The sequence below is a fragment of the Camelus dromedarius genome, chromosome 14, assembly GCF_036321535.1.
Source record: "Camelus dromedarius isolate mCamDro1 chromosome 14, mCamDro1.pat, whole genome shotgun sequence".
Lineage (NCBI taxonomy): Eukaryota > Metazoa > Chordata > Mammalia > Artiodactyla > Camelidae > Camelus > Camelus dromedarius.
In genome coordinates this window covers 16,045,278-16,064,309 of record NC_087449.1, presented here as the reverse complement: position 1 = coordinate 16,064,309, position 19,032 = coordinate 16,045,278, and the positions used below count along the sequence as shown (strand labels likewise).

The 19,032-nt window shown below is 36.7% G+C and overlaps 1 long non-coding RNA gene across 2 annotated transcripts in view; it reads left to right on the top strand.

Moving 5' to 3' along the window:
• Positions 1–19,032, top strand: part of LOC116156923 (uncharacterized) — a 91,328-nt gene that overhangs the window by 62,373 nt on the left and 9,923 nt on the right. For both annotated transcript variants that reach the window (XR_010383788.1, XR_010383789.1), the window contains exons 3-4: positions 1,120–1,274; positions 9,848–9,922. This is a non-coding gene — a long non-coding RNA (uncharacterized LOC116156923). The remainder of the gene's footprint in view (positions 1–1,119; positions 1,275–9,847; positions 9,923–19,032) is intronic.

Here is a 19,032-nt window from a genome sequence, read left to right as displayed (position 1 = left end):
TGCCTTACTGAACAGGTACAAATAATAAGAGTGAGAATGAACAAAAGAGATTAGCACAATGCCTCAACTAATAGCACAACTGTGGCTTGTAATATTATTGGAAATTAGGATAAAAAAACAGTAAAAGTGATAGCTTGAAAAACAGCTTTATAAGAATCTTGCTTTAATCTCTTTTCTATATTTAGCAGTATGATTTTATTACTGTAATTCCTTAAGTCTAGATGCCATCTAATGTAAGATATATCATTATATGTATGTCTGTGAAAGAAAAACACTCACCTATGACACAGGGAATCTCATTATTTTCCTTACTGAACTCCATGTCCCTGTACGTTAAGCAGCTTCTGTTCAAAGTCAGCGGGAAGTGTCTGACAAAGTGACGTAGGACACTGCACCAATACAGGCCGGTACAACGCATGAATGGATCACACCAGCCTCTTGCTGCTTTGAAATTTTTCATCTGCTCCATGGGACTGTTATTTTTCTTCCGCCTTTAATTACTCTGCTTAATATATGGTAGTCAATCTTTTTGCATGTATCTCACTAACAAAATAACACAGCTTCATCTATTTATAAATCAACTAAAACTAAAAAAGTTAACCAAAATGCTTCTGTACAGCAAGGAAAATCATCAACAAAATGAAAGGCAACCTAATAGAGCAAGAGAAAATGTTTGCAAATCTGATAAAGGGTGACTGACTATTCAAAATACATAAATAATTCATATAACTCAACAGATATAAACAAACAATCCAATTAAAAAATAGGCAGCAGATCTGAATAGACATTTCCCCACAGAAGATGTAAGATGGCCAACAGGGACATTAAAATGTGCTCAACATCACTAATCATCAGGGAAATGCAAATCTAGACCACAATGAGATACTGTAACAGAGAAGAACAAACCTGGCTCCTTTAGCTCTGACCTTTGTGCTCTGTTGTCCATGCTAAGTCATGCTGACTCTGCACCTCTGTCTAGTCAATTAGTAAAAGAATGTTGACCACAGCCTAAAATATATATAATAGCCCTTTCTCAAGATTCTGCTTTCCAGACTTGACCTTTCATTCATACAGAGATAAAAAGTTACAAAAGAGAAAATAACGTTTGTCTTGTTGAAGGTTTACAGGGACATCATGACCAGACCTACCTGGACAGATGCAAGAACAAAAGATTATCACAATCCCTCCAGGAACTTGCCAGCACCAAGTATTCTGCAACAACCAGCCATATCCTCTCCCCTTTTAGTATAAAAGAAGCCTGAATTCTAACTCGGGTAAGATGATTCTTTGGGACACTAGTCTGCTATCTTCTCAGTCATCTGGCGTTCTAAATAAAGTCACTATTCCTTTCCCCAACACCCTTTCTCTTGATGTATTGGCTGTCCTTTCATGAGCAGTGTGAGCTTACACTTAGCAGTAGTACCTCACATCTGTCAGAATGGCAGTGTTGACAAAGAAGTAGAGAAAAGAAAACCTTTGTGCACTGTTGATGGGAGTGTAAATTGGTGCAGCCACAGTGGAAACAATGGAAAGCAGCATGGAGATTCCTCAAAAAATTAAAAAAATAGAAACTTCATAAATTCCATTTCTAGGGATTTTTCTGAAGGAAATAAAATCACTCTCTCAAAAAATATCTACATCCCTATAGTCATTGCAGCATTATTTATAATAGCCAAGACATGGGAACAATCTAAGTTTCCATCAATAGATAAATGGATAAAGAAAATTATATATATATATGTATTTATATATGTGTGTATATATATGCATACATATATATACTAGAATACTATTCAGCCATATAAAGGGAAATCATGCCATTTTCAATAACATGGTTAGACCTTGAGAGCATTATGCTAAGTGGAATAAGTCAGACAGAAAAAGATACTCTGAAATCTCTTATATGTGGAATCTCAAACACACACACACACTCTCACAGACACAGAGAACAGATAGGTGGTTGCCAGAGGGGGTGGTGGGTGGAGTGGATGAAATGGGTGGAGGTGATCAAAGGGTACAAACTTCCAGTTACAAAATAAATAAGTCCTTGGGATGTAACATGTAGCATAACAATTATAGTTAACAATATTATATATTGAAAGTTTTTAAGAGTGAATCTTAAAAAAGTTCTCATCACAAGAGAAAAAATTGAAACTGTGTAATGAACATTAACTAAAATTGTAATCACACTGCAATATATATGTATATCAAACCATTATTTTGCACACCTGAAACTAATACAATGTTACATGTTATTATATCTCAATAAAATAATAAAATAAACAAAGGGGCCATAGGACAAAAAAAAAAGATTCTTCTTTTCTTGGATATTGGAAAGCATTTGTGTGTTGCTTTGTAGGAAAATGTAGAAATGTCATTCCTCTAAAAACTCATTTTTTTTGAATATATCAAATTACTGTCATGCTGCACTCTTCCTGGAACTTTCAGTATACAAAATAACTGAGTCATAGCATAAACTTCTTAAAGTTATTTGAAATGTCAACTAAACTCCAAACAAGTTATTATTTAAAATGTACAAAATGTATGTAATGACAGTATGAACAAATATGATCAAGTTAACACACCATATCATATCTATCATCTGACCAGCAAGAGTTGCAAGGTAACAGAAATTGTAAGATGAATCCTGAATTTAGAGCTGCTTCTCAGAATCTATAAAACATGATCATATTTACTCAGGTCCCATGTCAAGTAATGGGGGAGTGAAAAGGACAGAAATTGAAGAAAAGAAATATCAAGGATGGAATTTGCCATGGGAATAGCCAATTTTTAATACAGTACCTGTTTCAATGTCTATCGAAACCTAGAATACATGTTCAATATTTAACTGTTGGATGTTTATCATTTCTACCTCACCAAAGAAATACAACTTTTTTCTGTATTTAAAAAAATTAGGGAAGTTTTATAGATATTTTCTTCTAAAATCAGCAATTTATTTTTCAAAAGTTTGACTGAAAAACTGCATTTAACAGCATAGCTGGGATGAATAGTCATTAAAATGTTTTCTTTTAAGGGAATCATCCATGTCATTACCAACTAAAGAAAAGGAAACACAACACATGATCACTATTTACTCAGGACTAGTGAACAGGCATGAAGATTCCAAAATTGAACTTAATGTGGGCGTGAAAAAAATATCATTATCAAGGCAAAGACTAAGATGTGTGGAGGTATGAGATGACTCAGAATTAGTAATATGTTGCTAACAGCACCTCAAATAGCATTGAATTACATTTTCATACCCTTTATAGTCCTGGTTAACCATTCAACACCCCTGAGAGATGAATCAATGCATTCATCTCTAACTCACACAGGAAGAAAAGATTCAGTAATGAGCTGTTTTCAGGGGACCACAGACAGAGCGGTAGAGACAAAATTAACAAAGAAGCTTGTTGCTTCTCTACGAGCCCCGTCCATCCTGACTCCAGGGTGACATGAACCAGAGGTTGTCACAGCTCCACTGCGGCCAGTTTTAGCCACAGTCTGACAGGCAGTAAAGGGAGAAGATATATTAAATCAACCTGAAGCAAAGAATGAACATTCAGGTTATGATTCACAAAGTAAAATCTCAGTGGGGGTTCCAGAGGGAAGAGAGAGCGGAGGCCTTGGCCTTTACGTGGATTGTTGTATCGAAAGCCAGAAGCAAAACTCAGGAAACAGCACAGAATCTGGGAGCATAAGGATCTAATGGGGATGAAGACTTACTTCTTTCTGAATTTCCAGATGTAGTAAGAAGCTATTAACTTTCTAATCACTACAAAGCCGGGATTGAGCAGTAGTAATAAGGAAGCTTTTATAGAATATTGTTCTCACATTGGGACTAATTGGACCAGAGGAAAAATATGCATTTCCCCTCTTTAGAATATATTAAAATATATAGACCTAAATCCCCTACAATTTCCAGAATTCCCCTGTTTGATTCATTCTGTCCACTTTCTCCAGCCATACAGGAAATACATATACACTAGAGCTAGACCTACTAATGGATTAATGCATAAAATATATGTTTATTTAACAGAACTATTTGGATCTCAATTAATTATATGGTGATTGATGTAACAGTCTGTTGTAATAAAATCTTTCTGAGGAACCAGAAGTGAATACACATAAGATATGTATCTCTAGAGGACTATATAGACTAATGGGGATATGGAATCCACAAATGTCTAATCACGATAAAAATAGAACAAAGTGCTAAGTAGAAGTGAAAATACTGTATTGCAGCAATCAAAGATGGAATGATTAATTGTAGTTGGAGATATGATTGTCAGTGACAGATTTTTCTATGGAGATTTTAAGTCCCTTTGGAGGATTTCAATAAATAATGTAAAGAAGATAATTGCAAACTAAGAGACTATATGAATAAAGGTAAAAAAACTGGAAATTACAGATTAGTTTCGGAACACTGAGAGGAGCAAGTTTTCCAAACAGAATGTAGGTTACAAGGAAGAATAATAGATTTCAACTTACTTGCGCTTCTGATGTGTTGGCTGGTTACTTGTAATTGGCCTTGTATTACATATTCTGCTCACCTGTCTTTAAATGGAAATTGTGGTGAGTTTACTTGTCATTTGCCAAAATCTATTCTGTCTTGTGGCATTTTTTTCTTTTGAATGATGGTCACAATGTATCCCATTCCACGTTCTCTTCAGTGTCTCACAGAGTGATACTGCCATGCTTCAAACAAGTGGTGGAGTTTTACTTCTCTCTCATTGACTCAGGGCTATCCTTAGGACTTGCTTGTAACCAGTAGGGTGTGGTGGAAGCGATGCCACATGGCTTCTAACCCAAGATCAGAAAAGGCCATGCAGCTTCTGCCTGATTCTCTTTGAACAATCACTCGAAATACTGCCTCCTGGAACCTAGCTGATATGCTGTGAGAAGCCCAAGTGATGTGGACAGGCCAGATGGAGGCTCTCCGGGTGACAGCACCGTGTGACCCAGCTGAGTCATCCCAGCCCAGGTGCCAGACAGGTGACTGAAAGTCCATTTCAGAAATAGGATCTCTAGTCTCAGCTGTTTCAGCCTCCCTCTCAAGTCACCCCCGGCCATCTGAGTCTACCCTGCTGAAGTCCCAGACACTGTGGAGCAGAGGATAGCTTTTCCTGCTGTATCCTTTCTGCTCTAATGGCCTACAGTATCCGTGAGCATAATAAGATGATGTTTTATGCCACAAGGTTTGGAGTACTTTATTACTAAGTAGCAATAACTGGAACACTTTTCCTTCCAGAGTAAGGAAGTTACAGCTAGGACATGGTTTTCAGTTAGTCTCTATATTTCACAGCTTCCCTTACAACTTCATGGTGACACGTGCTTATGTTCTAGACAGTGGAACATGAACAGAAATGTTCTATTGGCACTTCTAGGCCAGTCTCATAACATCCTGCAGTGAACTGCTGCATACACGTGGACAGACTCGAACCATCAAATAAAAACAATGCCCTTTAAGACAATAAAGAACTAACCTATGATTTTCAATGGTGCTCTACTTAGAAATAAGTATTAATTATTTGAGGAGTTGTTACAGCAGGTTAATCTTACACTAACTGTGCCGTATGCAGTAAAGGCTTCCTTCATTTTCTCTTCTAAAATAGAGACTGAAAAGCAATGCAAGCCCTAACTTAGAATTATGAGATAATTAGCTTCAGCCAACTTGTTTCGGATACTGTTTCTCAGTTTTATATGGAAAGATGGCAATGGGGGTAAAGGGATTGAAGAGTTTAAATTTATAACTATTCTCTCTCAAAAAAAAAAAAAAAAAGAAAGAAAAGAAGAAAGAAAAGCCTTGATCTGACCTAATTGTGAAAATAGATGTGGCAAAAAGATGGAGGGAGGACTTACTATTTCCAGCAGTATTAAGAACTTGCTGCCCATCAATTTCAAGATGATAAAGACAATACTCTTCACTTTCTCCTTCTAAGGGGAAGAAAAACAGAAGCAAAAGTTCTGTTTTAATAAAACAAAGGGACATTCGTAAGTGTGAGAGACTATATATAAAGGTTGAAAAGAGAACTACTAAATAGCTGGCAAAGAGAAGGGAAGCCAAGCCTATGTGCAGCTGGGTTTGCAGCACAGGTGGAATGGAAAGGAGGGTTGGTTGGTTTCAACAAGAAGCAAGACAACTTAGAATCATGAAAGGTTATGGGAATTGGAAGAAACGGTATCACAGAAAGGGAGATGAGATAAGGATTAAGACAGGACAATCTGGAAATCTGTTTTAGAAAAGTGAAACCCTTTCCTTTCCCCCGTGATCTCTAGGAGCTAGGGGCATATCTCACCCTAATGCTTACCAAAGACATTAACTCAGGGACTCTCTGGACCCCAGTCTCTGCAACATCAGCCCTGTTTCCCACCATCTCCCGTGTGCTATCAGCCTTGTCTGTAATCCCCAGGCAGAATATTCCAAAACATCAGAATTTCCAGCTGGCAGGTATATAATTCTCAGGTAGAATATTAGAAAGTTCTTTTTCTCTAGAAAAACTAAATGTCTAAAGATGCACTCACGTGTATGTGTGTGTGTGTATTCCTATTCAAAATCCAAGTAGCTACCTCATATACAGTGACTTTCGTCAAGCCACCAACTTCACCATGTTCAGAGATTCCAAAAAGCATTTTACTGTCTCATTCTTAAATATGAAAGAATGGAACCAAAGGTTACAACATGTTTTGAAAAGGCCATACAGCATAAAAGAAAGAAGCTAAACTCTGACAAAAGGGCTCAAAGGAAATGAGAAAAATAAAATATTATTAAATTATTAGTTTCATACAGTGAAGATAATGTGTACATAAAAATAGGATGCCATAAAGAAAGCAGAGTTAGAAAAAAATAAAGCTTTTGTAAATTAAAAATATAATAGCTAATTTTTGATGGAAAAAAATAATTAGAAGATAAAACAGCACATGGCAAAAAAAAAAAAAATAGACAAAGAAGAGAAAATAAAAAGATTAAGGATCAGTCCCAGAAATTCAACATCTGACTAATGTGAAATATCACAAAAAACAATGGAGAGGAAATTGCCAAGAAACAGCACAAGAATATTTCAGCTAATGTTAAGGTATGAGACTCTATATGAAAGAGCCCATCAATGCACAAAACAATACATTTTAGACGACCTGAAAGAAGACACACTATTACAAATTTCATAACGCCAAGGACAAAACAGAATTTATAACGTTCTAAGAGCAAAAAAAAAAAAAAAAACACATAAAAGATAATCACAGTGACTTCAGAATTCCCAACAGATGTATTGACAACTAGAAAATGTACTTTCAAAATAGTGTCACATAACTACGCAGAAGAGCAATGAAGGGAGAGTCTAGAATAAAGAAAATTTCAGATAATTAAAGTTTACCAATGTATTTTACATGGAGCCTTTAGCAGAAGCTACTAGATGATGAGGAAGCAATCCAAGAAAGAAGAGATGGGATGGAGTTGCTAGAGGAAACAATGCCAGAGAGATGAGAAGAGAATTCCTAGCATAGTAGTAGAGGGAAGTCAGGCAACAGTAGGACTGAGGAACAACTTTCATGATGGGAGCAGTGGACCAGAGCCTGTCACCAGAGGGAGAAAAAATGGACTTATAGATTACCTAACTATTTTGGCCATCTATTTGGAGGTAATTTATGGAACTGTGAATGTGTATGGGAAGTGTCTATCAGATGTTCCAAGAAAACTAAGCAAATAAAAAAATTATTCAATCTTGAAAAATAAAATTTTATGTCAAAACAAATATAATCAGAGCACATACCTAGACTCAGTAGAGAACATGTGCATAATTGTCATGAAAACACTATGTATTTAACAAAAATTGAGAGAGAAATATATTAGGACAATGTGGGAAAAAGCAGACAGGGTTGGAGAGCATAAAAAGTTTAATTTTTTTTAAAATGTTTGTTTTAAGCTTGTTAAAGAACCATTAGAATTTGTACATACTGTTTTACACTTAAATTATCTGCATTTAATTATTTAATTGAAAAAATTAATATAAAAATAGAAAAACTAGAATACCCTGTGAATGAATACATTTTTATCTCCTCCATTCCAACTCAATGAATTTGGGTTTATCACATGCACACACACACATACACATACATTGCATCAGAAGATAACTGGATGGCAGATTGGATCACTGAGATATCTCTGGAAGTTATAATACAGATGAATTCTAGAGTAGACTTCAGATTTGCTTCCACATTTGTAAACTCCTCTTATCAAGAGTTGGCATCTATTTCTGCACTCTGATTTGAGATTAGGCTTACAACTTGCTCTGGCTAATTAAATGTAGAGCAAATGATGTAGTATGAAGCCTGCACCTCAGCAGGTTTTATGCACTTCTGCTCTGACCCTGGGGACCCTGCCTTTTGGACCAGACTGCTGAAGAAAGAGAGAGGACCTGACAGAGGTAAGTCTCATTTTTGAGCACCTTAGACCAGCCAGCCCCCAACTGATGAAAGCAGTGGACTCTAGACACGTGAGTAAGCCCAGGCAAGACCAGCCAAGCCTGCTGTAGATCATAAGATCTACTAGCTAGCTGACTATAGTTTAAAATAAATAAGTGATTGTTTTAAACCACCCAATTCTGAGATGACTTGTTATGCATAAAATTGTGAGAAATCCCAACAGAGATGATAAACCCTTGACATCATATAGGTGACACTGCACCAAAAAATGAGTTCCCCTAGGAAAATGCTAAAATAACCCTGAATTATAGGCAAATGGAACTGAGAGAATGGGATGTAGTTGGTTTGGTGGGAAAAAAAAAATAACTAAAGGACAGTGGAATATGTCTCAGTCAGTTCAGGCTGCTATAACAAAATACCATAGATTGGATGGTTAAACAATAAACATTTATTTCTCACATTTCTGGAGGTTGGTAAGTCAAAGAGCAAGGTGCTGGCAAGGCTGATGTCTGTTGAGAGCCATCTTCTCGGTTTATAGATGACTGCATTCTAACTATACCCCTACATGCAGGGAGTGGGAGAGAGATCTTTGGTTTCTTCCTCTTCCTCTGAGGGTACTAGTCAAATTGTGATGCCTCTGCCCTCTTGATCTCATCTAATCCTAATTTCCTCCCAAAGGAAATCACACTCTCCAAATATAATCACACTGGGGTTTAGAGCTCCAAAACATGAATTTAGGAGAGACACAAACATTCAGCCCATTACTGAGTGATTGTGTCAGTCCCAAGATTTCCGTGTTCCTAAAACCTGTAACTGCCTTCAAAATAGCGCTCAATGAACAGACTACAAAATAACTACCACAGTAGTCACTGTGCTCACATAAGGCAGTGGAATATAAGAAATGTTGCACAGTGATTTTGGAGTCCAATTTTATCTAATAATTCTACCTTTAAAAGGTATCCAGCAAATATACACACACATTCACAAGAATCTCTCTACAAGAATATTCCCAGAATCATTGTTGGCAATAGCAGAGAGAGAGACAGAGAGAGAGAGAAAGGAAAGGAAATGCAAATGTCTGTCAATGAAAAATGTGTTAAGAAAGATATGTACTAATCGAGAGAATGTCCATGATATATTTCTGAGTTTAAAAAAGCAAGCCACCAAATTGATAATATACTGCATAGAATATGTTCTGTAATAATGTAATTCAATTAAAAATAACTCTAAATTTTATGTGCCCATAATTCCTCAGTTTCCTGAAGCCAAGATTTTCACGAAAGATTGTTGATTTAATAACATTTGGGAAGAGGACCAAAAAACAGAAAATACTGTATTAAGAGTACAAAAATGTTTTACTAATTGAAATTGTATCAGCCTAACCATAAACTTAGACATAACTTTCTTTTTCATTTGTCTTGACAAGGTTGCATCTATGAATCTCATCCAGGTTCCACTGATTCCTCTAATCACCTTGGACCATCAGAAATTACACATAGAGGTATGTAAATTTTTTATAACCTCTGCTCAAAAATTAACTGTTTTTTTTCAAATTGAGAATTAATGCTTCAATTTCAAAGTCTATTAAGAAAAATTAGGGCTTACTTAAAATAGCATTTGGCCAATAGTATATTGTAGGTTTTTTGAATTGCATTTTATGTGGTGGGAATTTAAGCCTCTTCTCTTAAAATTTGTGTATATGAAAACGGTTGGAGGAACACATGCCCAGTTATTATCAGCCGCTAACCTGGAAGAATAGAGTGGAAAAGAGCTAGATTCCACTTTTTTAATGTACTTTTAAAATTTACATTAAAATAAAATTTTAATATATAATATGTTTTGTAATATTTAAACATACCTTAATAATATTTTACACTTAAAGTAATTTACACATAATTTTCACATGAGCTAATCAAATAAAAATTTATTATTCATATATGGAAGGAAAAAGGAGAATGCAATTTGGAACTCCTAATAAGGGCAGAGACAATGCAAGCATAAACATTTCTAAAAACTTTAAAAGGGAAATAAAAAAATGCCTAAATAATTTGTGACGTGGAAACTCTTAAGACATTTACCAAATCAGCTAATCTCTCTTTTACACCATTAAAAAACAAACAAAAAAAGGAAACATAATCAGTATCTAGAGATGTATTATAAGAAACTTGAGGAAGAACATAAAGAAATATAATATCGATTTGCCCTCATACAGTCATGTAATAGTGGAGTCAGAATGCTGAACATTTTGTAAATTGCCCATATCCAGAAAGAATGTTTTCACAATTATTTTACTCCCCATCCCCAACCCAACTCTGTTGGCTAAGAAAATTGAAGCAAGGGAATGTTTCTCCTAAAGGCTGCCTCCACTCTCTGGTTTACCCCCTCCACCCCACGCCAGGTCTTCAGAGTTCTCTCCACTTCGTCAGCACAGGAAAAGAGTGAGAGGGATGAACCATGAGCCTTGTCTGGAAATGGCTCACATTTCAGTGGCCATGCCTCAGTTATATGGGCCCACCTGCTACAAGGGGGTGGGAACACATAGTCCACTTACACGTCCAGGAAGAAAACACAACTATCCGTGAGCACAGAGAGGTGCCACCACAATGACCAACAGGATATTACCCAGAGGTTCTCACATAGAGGCCGCCAGGAGAGGCAGAATTTCCTGTTCTGGATTTCTGAGTCCTTATGTGTTGTGACTGGGATGGAAATTAGAGAAAATGTCCAAGTGTATGATGACTTCTACTCTTTTCACCTTCAAGAGAATCACCTACCACAGTTTTTTAATGGTTGGGATTAAGAGAGTAAATTATAAGTAACATAGACATGTAGTAGTAAGACTTTTCTGTAAAGAATTTTTTTAATGACAGATATGATTATGCTACAGATCACAGACTACGTTCTGCAAATACAGTGATTTGTAAAGCACTACTCTCATGATAAAGAAAGACAGAGGTTAGATATTCTCATCCTTAGGAACCTTACAAAAGACTTTCACAGTGACTAGACACAGACACTATACTAGGAACACAATTACTAGTATAATTTGCAGGCACTACTGGACTAAAGGACTAGGAATACAATGTCTAGAAAGTATCATTTGATACATTGTTTTGATCATATTTGGCTTAAAACAAGGTTGTAAAATAAAGATAAAAGGAGAATAGTAATAATGGGAAGGCGTATTCTTAATTGAGGATATGATAGGTGGGTATTTTTCTCCTACAAGCTTCTGAATGTTGTTTTTCACAAACGTTGTGGCAAAAGAAAAAAAAAGCTAAAAATCAGTGTGTCCTCTCTTCTCTGGGACGTGGGGGCACCCAAATGGAAGTGGGGGCTCGACTGCCCAGCTCAGAGATGGCACTTTAACACACACCGATCTACGTCCAGCTGTCAAAGCAGGAATCTAAGAGAGCTGAGGCTTATCGTGTGAGGCCAAAATAAGATTTAACAATAGGCTTGAAAACTAATCTTTGTTGAAAAAGAAGGGATTTTCTAAATTACTCTGTGTCTTAGTCTGTTCAGGCCGCTGTAACAAAAATACCACAGATTGGGTGGCTTATAAACAACAGAAAATGCATTCCTCACATGGAGGAAGTGGTGAGGGGGCTCTCCAGGGTCGCTTTTACAAGGGCACTTATCCCATTCATGATGTCTCTGCCCTCATGACCTAATCACCTTCCAAAGTTTCCATATCTAAACACCATCACATTAGGGGAATAGGTTTCAATATATGAATTTGGGGGGTGGGGCACAAGTGTTTATTCTGTAGCACTTTGCCACCTGCTGTAGTATGTCAAGGTGCACATCCAATTGGTGACAAAATTTTACACAAGGTGACTGCACCATCCAGATGGAAATGAAGGGCTTGAGGTAGATAAGACAGAAGAGGGGAAACAGATAGTCAGGCCATCGTCTCAGCCTGTGTGTTTGAGAGGTTTTGGAGCAAAATGCTAAGGGAGGATTTTGGCCGTGTTTTCCACTGGGGACTCTAGGAGGACAGTGTCTTGAACCAAGCCTGGAAGAGGGTGTCTAAGGGCAGTGCATCAGTGTTGGGCAGACCAAGGGTTTGAACTCAGTTCTCCTAGTCCTTATGTGGAATAAGCAGAATACAGACTTTCATGCATATTCCCAAAGTTAGACATGAACACTTACAGAATATCTGGTTGGGGAGGTCACAGAAAGAGTGACCATGACAGAGGCAGAGGCAAAGGCCACAGCAGACAGTATGCATCAGGAACATACATGAGTTAACTACCAGAATTCTAGGAGGATCCAAACACCAAATGCCACTCAAAGACAAAGGAGGATAATGAGGATTTCTAAGTCTCCCCAGGAGATTCTAGCATGCAGCCAAGGTTGAGAACCACTGCCTTTGGGGAAACTTTCTAGCAGTCATGAAAATCTCCAACTTCAAGAAAGCATTGTGTAATGTACTTCTATATATAATATATTTAATTTTCACAAAATCCCTAAAGTAGAAACTATTAATCTTATTTTACTGATGGTAACCTTGAACCTTAAAACAAAGGACTTACCCAGATGAGCTGGGCAGTGGAGATGAAATTCAAACTGTCTCCTCATTGAAAATTGAATTTTTTCTCATCTAATGTGGCCTATAATGCATATTGTTTCCTGTGCTTGCTTTCTATCCTTGTATATGCTACATAATTTATGAAACACATCTTTTGGACATTATCTCTGGAAAGGGCATTACACAATGCCTTCTATTCAATCTCGTAACACATCTGCCCTCAGAATCATAAGTGGATATGTAATTGAGGACATGATGTGGGTTCTTAAGACTTCCATTGCCCCAAAAAAGGATCATAACATGTCCTACTTTAATATCACTTAAAGATCTTCCAAGTTAAGGAATTTCCATAAGTTAAAAGGAGATTCTTCCTCTGACAGGTTAGTTTAAGCACTAAAACAATTTTACCACCATTTTTTTTTTTTTTACCTAAAAGATATTGAGATCTAGAAGGGCAGAGACGTAATTAAGTTAAGCCAAGATTTATAGAGATACTACCTTCCGTGAGGAGCTATTCCTGGCACCAGGAAGTGCACAGCCTCATAGAAGAGCCAAACACCGTGATCATAAATCACTGTGTGTCAGGCGCTGTGCCAGACACTTTACATGCAAGGCTCAATTAACCCTCAGGGCAGAGTTACAGGGTCGGGCTCATTCTTTCTCTCTCACAAATAAGGAAACTGAGGAAAGAGAAGTTAAATTACTTGTCCATAATCGCACAGTTAATAAGTTATAAAGCCTGAATACAATGTGATACATGTCAAGATAGTAGCAATAGAGATGGATATGTTTATCTCTTATTTAAAGCAAGGGTAAGGAAAGCTTCAAAAAAAAAGGGGGGGGGACCCCTGAACAGGTGTCATTTGAGGTTTAAATAAGAATTTGACAGACAAATCAAAGAGCACACACAAAGTGTGACATAACATGACTCACATACAGACACATTTTTTCTGTGCATTAATCTTCATGATTCATCCTCAAAAACAATTGTTTAAGCACCATGATGCCAAGGTAAAATCAAATATATACTTGGCACATAACTATAACTTCTTTAAAAAGACACACTTTGCTTTGCGTAAGTGGGGGAAAGGTAGGGTAATTTCTGGTGTAGGCACTACCATAATCTTTAGTAAACTTCATCTGGTAAGAAGCGTTGGATGCCCAGGATGAGTTTGAAAGGCACTGCAACCCCACAGAGGGGCTAGTGCTTAGGTTAGCAGTACAGATCCTAAGCCTCGTTCCCGGCTTAGAAGCAGCATGGAGTCCAACCTAAGGGCTACTTTGATTTTCAAAGCACACTTTTTTCAAGTTCACATTCTCTATCTGTAGCATAGGTGACATTTACCATATAACGTTGCACTTACCCATTTATATAACTACTCTGCCAACTACACCACAAACTTCTACAGACCAAGGGAATTCTGTTCCACAGCACCTACATCACCTACACATAGTTTCTGATACCTAATAGGCACCAACCATTTGATGGTTAAACTAAACAGAAATGGTTCCAATTTCTGATAGCAAACATCATGGAAACTAAAATGACAACCTATTAACATTGCTTCAAACAGCAAATCACCCCCTTACTCGAAGATCTATTCACATTTCCATGCTGTTAGAACCAGAATGTGATGGTAGATGTCAAAAAAGCCAGATGTACTTCTCTATCCATTTTCCTTGAGCTTTTTAGGCCATATGGTTCTCACCATTCCTATAATGAGACTTCAGGTTTAAGATTCTGAAGTCCGTCATTTCCAGAATGCACATCCCAGACACGGAGCCCAGGCTATTTGTAACTCAAGTTGACTTGGCCCTGGATTGTGGTGTGATGAATTTATTATGTACAGCAGCAGGCATCACACTTTTTTTTTTTTTAAAGCAAAGTGCCAGAAACAGAAGCCCATTGATTTAAAAAAACAAAAAACAAAAAAAAGAAGTTAAAACTTTGCCAGTTTTCCCCAAATACCATCAGAGTAAACTATGATCAAATACAAGTCGTTTTGCCATAAATAACAGCATGGAGCAAATTTACTGCATTCGCAACTCCTCTAAAAAGACTAAAAATAACCTCGGAAAGCTGATCTAATTATCCTGCATATACACAGCGTCATGTGAACCTCAGAGAATGGCATCGACTAATTGAGGAGCTAAGACTACTGGAGAACTTTAAACAGAAGATGCCAGGAGCACATGAGCTAATAAAGGCAGCTTTAAAAGGATGTACTGATCTTTGCAGTATAGTTTGAAGCCCATAAAGCATTGCAAATGACAGCAACTGCATTTTGATGTGCAGATAAAGGTCTAAGATAGGGCAACTCCGCCTTCAAGCTTTTTATAATAATATACCCTAGACTCAAGGGATCTCCTTCCATGTTTTGTTTGTGTGTGTGTGTGGAAACACAGATTTGCTTAATTTCCTGACACTGAGCCTTTGATTACTACAGAAAAGTCTCTACTCCTATCACAGTCTAGTAAACCTAATTATACTAGTATTTTCCAATTTACACTGGAAGCACTACCATTAAAAGTCTGGTTTCAGTCAGCACTGCCCTGCCCGGAAATATAGGTAAGTAAATACATGCGGTACCATCAAATATGAGTGCTAGATATGAAGCAAAATAGTGTTGTAACGAACTAGTGATTTCCTTTAAAAGATGCTATTAAATTTAAATGGTAAAGCACTGCATCCCCATACTGAAGTTGGGACACTGGCCAATACTGGTCAGGAAATTAAACATTGAAACCAGAGCACTGATATTTATACAGAGCATTGAGAGTAAACACACAGTCCCTGTCCTTGTATGAAATCCAAACCTCTGACATATCATTAGATTTCTGGCTGTTAGATTTTTCCTTTCTTCAGCAAGCCAAAGACATTTAATTTTTTTTTTAATGAAAAGTATTGTTTACTTTGTGGTAGGGAAAGGAAGCTAAGACATAATGCCAAAAAGACTTCACTACTTCTGACCTGTACATAACTCTTTGTCCAACTTTCCTAAAAATGTCATAACTTAAAAAAATATTTTCCCTAACTGTGTCTCAAATACTGGAATTAAGAGCTGGTATTTAATTCCCCTAGCAAAGAGGTATATTGAAAGTTCATGAAGATATAGGACTGATGTGAAAAAGAAGGCAAATCTGGAAGCAGAGCAAGGCATCCATGGAACAAAGAAAATCTGGACTAGATAAGATTGAGAGAAAACCTACTCCCAAAATCATACCAATGAATTAGCTGTCTGGTAATTGCAGCAGGTAAGGATTTGAAAAGTAAAACTGAATTGGCTAAAATCCAAGATAAACTTTCAGATGAAAAGACATTTCAAAATGTGAGACTGTCTTGAACACAAATATAAACATATTAGAAATATTTGGAGGGCTTGACCAGGTTTAGTCAGAAAAAACGGTCATGATCAATTAATAACATAAGGTAGTATGGGTGGCTGGGTACTTGGCATCCTTCATTTACTGCAAGATTTTGTGACTGAGGGATTTTTTTCTAATAATGTCATAGGAAATAATAAAAATGGCAAGTAAATGTGGATCCATAAAGATTATTATGCCATTATTCAGTGCAGAGAAAATAGAAACATTCTGTTTAACAAACTGAGACCAAATAAAAATATTTTTAAGGTTATTTAATAATGTGAAAATGTAGAAATAATAGGAAGAGAGAAGAAAACATGATCTTTTAAAAAATCATATAGAGGAAAGATTGTTAATATGTACCTTAAGTTAACAGAAGTTATGATTAAAAAATGAGAATACACAATTTTAATTTTGTTCTTTGAATCTTCCATATTTTCCAAATACTCTAAAATTACTTTTGTAATAAAAGATTTTTTAAAATATTTTAAAGCTTTTAAAATATATCTTTCTAAGTCTAAAAGAACTCCCCTGGAAATTGCTTTCCATCCATATGAGGTACCATTTTATCTCATCTTCTCTAATGTATGTGTATCTATACTATTCCTTAGATGCTCTTCTCTATGGAAAGAATTCCATATTTCCTATGTTTCCCAATTCTTTCTAAAAGAATCAATCCCATTTATTGAGAAACATAAATTTATCTCGTGGGCGGTGGGCGATTAAGGATGTCACCCTGATCTCTAGGGGTGCACTACTAACTCTAAAGAGGTACGTGATGGAAGAAAGGACTGGGAGATTCTTTAAGCATCAGAAGCCAACTTTTTCAAGAAACACATCAACTGCAGAATGAGGACAGAAAGTCAACCAGTTTCAAAATGATTAAAAAAAATAGTAACTGGTTAGTCTTTTTTATGTGACAGACCTGTGCCAGACTCTACTTAAAAGGTACAATGAGAAGGACTCTGATCCTTCAGTTCCAGAGGGACCCAGATATACCTACTGAGCTCCAGTTATGTGCCTGACATGGGCACAAGGCGAGAACATCATTCACTTGCTTGAAGTTATCAGAAATAACTATGTTGCAATTATAATTATGTAAATTCAACTGTGAGAGTTAAAGGCTGAGGGAACAATTCACAAAATTAAACATGAATAAACAATTTTCCAAATCCCTTTAGTCTGACAATGAACAGCCCAATGGAATAGAAATTGTAGGTATCATCTTGTCCCCAGGGTGGTTTTCTGTCATATCCAAAAGACCCAAAGCCTTACGAATCTGTTTTGGTTCTATCTAATTTTAACTCAGCTAGCCTAGAGCTGTTTCTAAGCCAATTACGTGCGTGACCTGGCTGAAGTGGACAGCGTAATAGATATGTAACTATTTTGACAATGTTATTTCTCTGATAGGTTCCAGTTATGCAGTTCCATCTATGATTTAGATGCTGAGTTCTCCATGGTTTAGTAATAATTCACCTGTTTTCATGATGCCAGGGGAATAAAAGTTGTCTTGGGATCCATTCAATGCCCTCCAGCTCTGCTTTAGATACTTTTTATCACTCAGAAATACTATATTCCACTTCATACAAGTCCTGACTAAGAATATTTCATGAAGAATATAGAAAGCTCAATTCAAATAAAACCAGAGGGGAAACCACAGGAGAAAGGTTTTAAAATGTACTGCAAGCCAGCTCTTCTCATAACAGGTACCATGCCACTTTGCGGTACAGGGGAGACTGCTAAGCCCGACATAAACTGCCTTCATGATCTAGCCCTTCTTAAATCTCACAATCACTATGTTGCCGCACTTCACCTCCCAACTTATGCACCCATCACATTAAGCTTCTTGCAGTTCCGCCCATCTCTATGCTCTTAGACATACTATTACTCCTTCTGCTTTCTCTATCCAGAGATAGTCATGATCTCTGGTACCTCCACATCTCCCCCACCCAACCCCAGACTTTCTCTAAATAATTCCTGCTCACCCCCCAACACTCAACTTAGGTTGTAGAATCAATAAATGAATAAATGCCCCCATTCAAATGGAAAATTTGGATAAGACTTGAGTTCTATCAGTCTTGTGCTCTCCTAGACAATTTAGTTGATTAAATGATTTTTTTTTATGTCTGTAATAATGCAGTGATTTGTCATCCAGTGTTGGTCAGAGACAACCACCCTGGCAAAGTAACTGATAGTGCCAGAAGAGACAGGCATCTTGGCACATGCTAAAATTATAGAAGCACATGTACTAAAGAAAAAACATTTAAAAATTTTTAATACTGTTTTGAGGTAACCCTGGATTATAATTGTATATACATTTCACATGTACAACATATTTTGACTTCTGTACATGCTACAGTCTGCTCACCAGCAAGAGTTTAGTATCCCTCCACCACCATAGAGTTGACCCCCTTTATTCATTTTGCCATCCTCAACATCCCTTTCCCTTTGATAACCACTACTCTGTTCTCTGTATCTATGTGTTTGTTTTTGTTTAGTTTGTTCATTTATTTTTTTTATTTCATATATGAGTCAAATCACACAAATGTGTCCTCCATCTGACATTTCACTTAATATAAAACCCTCAAGGTCCATCCATGTTGTCACAAATGGCAAGATTTCATCTTTTTTCTATGGCTGAGTAGTATTCCATTGTAATAGATGTATAACACACCTTTATTCATTTATCCATCAATAGGCACATAAGTTTT